A 6,000-nucleotide genomic window follows, 5' to 3' on the forward strand; every position below is an offset into this window, starting at 1 on the left:
TTTATTCTCTATTATCGAGACACAAAGAAGCTTTAATATAAATCGATGTTTTCCCACTTTTCTGGAGATACGAGTCAGCGCAAGAGTGAACAATTTTCATGTTTTAAATTAAAGTTTCACGTTTTCATGTTTTCAATTGAAGTTGGTTACTTACTCAAGTTACATTTTTCTCTAAGTATTTATTTTTTTAGTTTTCAGCTTTTTTCTTATGCCAGCTACATGTGTGGGAATGATTGATTTAAATACAGGATAACTAACCACTAATTAACCAGCCCCACTCCCACCACACGCACACACAAATGTCAAACACATACTTTATCAACTTACATCAATGCGAGATGACAAAAATGTTAGTCATACAAATCTCATTTATGGAAGAAAAAAATCCTTGTCATACAATTCCATACTTTTTCATTGAAGAAAGAAGTATGAAGCGAGCATGACTAGACTTTATCCTAATTATGGAATTGTATGACCTGCATTTTTTCCATTAATTAAGCACTTTGACTGGAAATTTTTCCATAAACATAAAATGACCCGCCCACAAACTTTAGGAAGCTGCTTCGGTAGGCTCTTTTTTTTGCGTTCCACGAGAACTTGAACCTGGTTCTTGAGGTGCCGATGTTGCTTTTGCGTTGCTGAAACCATGATAATTTTGCCACTTGTTTGTTCATTCAAGTTTTATATTCTACTTTTTCATTTTTAATGAAGCTTTGTTTATGTATTTGTAACTCATTTTAGGTAAGTGAAGTCTTTTACTACTCCTAACACTACATTTCGGATGCTATTCCGATACAAGCTCTGATAGAGCAGTCCCCATAAAACTCAAAATTGAGCGAAGGCTTCAAATCACATCGATTTGGAGCAAATACATCAGTTAACTAAAAACAAACATGCTTCACAAATGTAATTGTCCTGCTTCAGTCGCGCAAATTTATTCGATATTTTAATTGAAATCATCAAAGCACCAAAATGAACACATTTAAGGCACTCTATTTACACTATGGACCCGGTTTATTTCTTGGGACCCCCTATCACACCTGTACCAACATTCCTAAGTGGTGCCTTGTCAAAAATAACGCATATGCACCAAATTTAGTTTAAAGATGAAAAATAGTGTTTTGGGGTGTAAGATTACCCGCACCGAGTGCCCATGGATTCTAATCGATTATAATGGATTCCCGAGACAAAAATAATTGATTATAATCCATTACGGATGTAAAATTCAGACCACGAAATCGATTATATAGCCATTATAATCGATTATTTTTGAACAAATATAATCCATTATAATCCATTATAATCGATTATAATCCATTATTTTTGCCTATGAAATCGATTATTTTTGCCAAGATAATCCATTATAATTGATTATTTTGAAATGAAAATCCATTATAATCCAATATAATTGATTATAATCCATTTCATTTTTAGAACTAAAATCGATTATTTTAGCAGAAGTTTGAAGAATTTATGCCCTGTTTTTTTTTACTAAATGCCATGTCTCAACTTCGTCCCCTCGCCCCCTCAAATTTTTACCCCCTCCCCAACTAAAGGGGCAGGGTAAACTGGGGGGAGGGGTGTAAACTGGGGGGAACTGGGGGGATGTGGAAGTAAACCGGGGGGGGGGGGTAAATAAAATTTTTTTTGGGGGGGGGGGGGTAAATAAACCGAACGGGATGGGGGTAGAAAAAAAACCGGGGGAGGGGGGTTAAACTGGTCATTCCCTCGCCCCCTCAAGCTTTCTTACCCCCCCCCCCCCCCTCCCCAGCTAAAGGGGCAGGGTAAACTGGAGGGGGGTAAATATTGGGAGGGGGGTAAACTGGGGGGGGGGGGGGGGGGGGGGTGGTAGTAAACTGGTGGGTGCCAGTATACTGGGTACTGGGGGCTTAACTGGCTGGGTGGGGGAGGGGGGGGGGGGTAAAATGAAGTGTTAAACTGCGATGAATTAGAAAAAATTGAGAAAAGTTGAGACAAAATATATAAATTATTTTTCTTAAATGTAACATTTTATGAAATACAACACGTAGCAACTACATACACTACACAGGAAATGAGATAATTTTGAACAAAATTGTAAATTTTATGAATAACCCTTCGAAAAGTCCATTATAATCAATTATAATCGATTATAATGGATTTTGTTGGGATAAAAAATATTAGGATTATAATCCATTTTTAATGGATTATAATCAATTATTTTGTCATTTTATAGATGCTGACCATATTATGACAGTATAATCGATTATGATCCATGGGCGCTCGGTGCGGGTAATTGTTAGCTCGAAGTCTTTTCGGCTTGAAGTCTCGTCGGCTTGTTGTCCCAGACCCCAAAAAAGATACTCATTACTAGCCGTAGTAGTAGAAATCAGGCAGTTTCGACCGACAAATGTCCGCAAAAAAATCTAAATTGCTGAAAAAGAAAAAAAAACAGATTGATTAAGTTGCAGTTGTTTCCAGATTGGTGGTATAACGCCTGCGGAAGATTGGAAATTAAAAATCTATACATTATTTCCTGTTTCTTCTACCGATTGATTTATTGCACAGCACAGTAAACATCATTCGTAGCTTCAATTGTCAGAAATTTGAACAGAGCTAATTCACTACTCGGTGTCTCTTTTGTGTTCAAGTCATTTTCAGCTTGTCTATTCCTGGTATTTTGCACCGCAGTCAGTGCCAGCTTGTGTTTCGGGTGATTCTGATTCTTCACCGCCTCCCAAAACAAAGGACAGTCCATCCTGAAATGGCCTTCTTGATTACAGAAAGATCACCTCGCGCCTAGCTTGATGATCAAGCCACTGTAAAACTCATGTTCTTCCGTTTGAATCATATCCTCTTCCTCTGGTGCGTATCCCAAGCTTTTCATGCCTTGCTTGTATGTCGTGCAATCCGCCACATGATGATCCGCTGATCCACAATTTGCGCATGACCTACGTTTGTCCATGTCGTCTCTAGGCTTGTACCATGACGACCTTTGTAGTTGACTCCCCTCTTTCATGTTCCTGCCTTCTGAGAACGAGTACTTTTTGGTTTCATCAACATGTACTCTCTTGACTTTTGCCTCATCTCTTCTGGGGTTGGTGCATTATCTTTTGATAGAGTATAATAAGTTGCAAACATTGTTCCCAAGTCGTCACTTCTGACCCCGTCAAAAAACTTTGAAGAGATGTTGAAGTTTCATCTGTTCGTCGTTTCTTCCTGGTCACGTCTTCTCCTCAAGCTCTCAAGATCATCCAGAAATCCATCGATTGACTCGTCTTCCCTTTGTCTTCTTTTTTTCAAATCTCATCACCGCTTGATGACCCTTCATTCGTGATCCGAATCGATTCAACAGTATCTCAAAGATTTTGTCTGCTGTATCACGCTCCTCCTCTTTCTTTGCTACTACGCTCTTTAGTGCTGTGCCTTCTAGATTGCTTAGTATTGCTGTGCAGGCCTGCCTTTCGTCATTCAGGTTGTCCTGTTCTATATGTAGTCTCATGACTTCTATCTAGGGGTCAATGCAGCCATCCGAGTCGTCTTTAAATTCTTTTGGTTTCTTGAAGGTCTTTCTGGATTTACCACTTCCTCTGTCACTCCAATCTGTATTCCCTTTTGCAAATGCTTCAAGTGTTCTGTTCATCGTTTCCCAGGTACTCACCCACGTCATGGCGTCATGTGTTAGACTTGTATGTGTATTCGAGTCCCCCGGTGCATTCGTCGAGTTTGAGGTTCCACCCTTCAAAGTAGTCTTCGACCCTACTGCCCCTATGCTCGTTGCAATCCGGGGTAACGGTGTAGACTCCCGATTCTTCCGTTGCGGTTCTACAAAGTCCACTCTTGTTCCCTGTGGTTTGTCTATCAAAAATTTATCTTGTGCTATAGAGTTTCTCAAGAGTGCATCCAGTTTAGACTGAACGGCACAAGAAGTTTCAGCTTGATCCTTGCTCTTTGTATCCATTCTGGTCTCTAGATTCCACAACTTCTCATTCACGGTGTCGTACCGTTTCTTCATTTCTTCCATATCCTTCTTGATATGTTTCTCTCGCTCTTTGTCGGTAGTCTCTACCTTGTCCGACATCTGCCGTAGCTTTTCTTCCGTGGCTCTTGCCAAGACATAGTAGTTATCCAGGCTCTCGTTTTTGTTGTGTCTTATTTCCTTTTTCAGCTCTTGGCGGTCCTCCTCACTGCACTTCAACTTTTTGTCTATTTCAATTCACTTTGTCATCAAGTCTCCCAGCTCTTCTGAAGTTGTTTTGGTTTCATCAGCTCGTTTATTTTGGCTAGCTGCTCCTTTTTATGTGGCTTCTTCTTTATCCTTCCTGGTTTCCGTCGTTATCGTGGAAACTGTCCCAAAGGTTTTGCTTTTCTCGGTCACTGTCGTTATCTCCTTCTTCTCTCTTGGCTTCATTCCGACCTTCGCAGCAATCCTCTCGGTGAATGACGTTCTCTTCGTTTGTGAGTCTCCTTTTATCGTCTCCGGTGTGTTGATCGCCTTGTCTCCATTGCCTTTTTCTGAGAACTCTATGGTATTCTTTTCCTTTTCTTCTGAGTTGTCCTCCGTTCTATTCCATCCATAGTTTGATCTGGTTTTTATAGTTTAGTCTCTTATGCTGGTATGCTTTGTTCTTCCATTGTTGTTCCTTTCGCCTTCTGTTCCTTGTTGCTTCTTGTGCTGACCATATTCACTGAAATATTTTTTTCCTCATTATTCTCAGATTTACTGATGTTGGTTTTTTTTGCGTTGAGTTCTGGTTTTGCTTAAGTCCTGTTCCCTTTTTTTCAGATATCGATACCCCATTTCTCTGGGGTTTTTATGTACAATTTTTTTTATCTACAAATTTAATAATTTTAAGTCCCTACTATAAAATCTGTGAAATTATAAGAAAATCCCCTAATGTATTAAAAATGAAAACCAGTCGAATTAGTCTAAATCAGTTTTGAGTTCCGTTGTTCAGACCTTAGGATTCTTCGTTTTGGGATGCTTTAGTACTGTCCCAGGATTTCTTGGTACTCTCCTAGGACCCTTCGCTCAAGTGTTGGGACACTTCGATGGGGTCTTGGTACACTTTGATACTGTCCTAGTACACTTATGTACCCTCCTAGGGCCCTTCGCGCAAGTGTTGGGACACTTCGTTACTGTCCCAGGACTTTTTTGAACTATCCTAGGACACTTCGCTTAGGTGTTGGTACACTTCGTTGCTGTCCCAGGACTTTTCTGAACTCTCCTAGGACCCTTCGCTCAGGTGTTGGAATACTTCGGTGCTGTCCCAGGACTTTTCTGAATTCTCCTAGGACCCTTCGCTCAAGTGTTGGTACACTTCGTTGCTGTCCCAGAACTTTTCTGAGCTCTCCTAGGACCCTTCGCTCAGGTGTTGGTACACTTCGTTTCTGTCCCAGGACCTTTCTGAACTCTCCTAGACCCTTCGTTGCAGTGTTGGTACAATTCATTACTGTCCCGGGACTTTTCCGAACTCTCCTAGGAAGCTTCGCTAAAAAGCTGGGACACTTAGATCACTATCCCAAGACCCAAGTGTTGGGACACTTAGATCACTATCCCAAGATTGAGTGTTGGGACACTTAGATCACTATCCCAAAAGTGCCGGCAGGACTCCGGTACTTCTTCCCACTTTGTAGCTTAAGTGTTTTTTCGCCTGATTGAAGAATTTCCCCGTACCTTATGTCGAGTATTGGGATACCTGATCCACTATCCCAGTACCACCTCTGGAGCTCTGGTACAAAAAAATAATCCCCAAAACCCAATTCTGAACACCAAAATTCTTTAACAAACCCCTAAAATTACCTTCCCTGTTTCAATCCGATTTAAGTCGAAACACGACTTGTTTGTTATTCTATGATTTTAGCCGATTCGATGAAAAAAAATTCTGAATTCTGGCCCAAAATTGTAAAAATTATAAAAATTCAAATAAAAATGAAAATTACAAAAACCAGAAAGGTAAGTATACCTAAAATTCAAATGCGACCTAAGCCGTCTTTCGTAAAAAGTGTCTGGTACCTGAC

This window comes from Symsagittifera roscoffensis, chromosome 3, assembly GCF_963678635.1.
Source record: "Symsagittifera roscoffensis chromosome 3, txSymRosc1.1, whole genome shotgun sequence".
NCBI classification, from domain to species: domain Eukaryota; kingdom Metazoa; phylum Xenacoelomorpha; order Acoela; family Convolutidae; genus Symsagittifera; species Symsagittifera roscoffensis.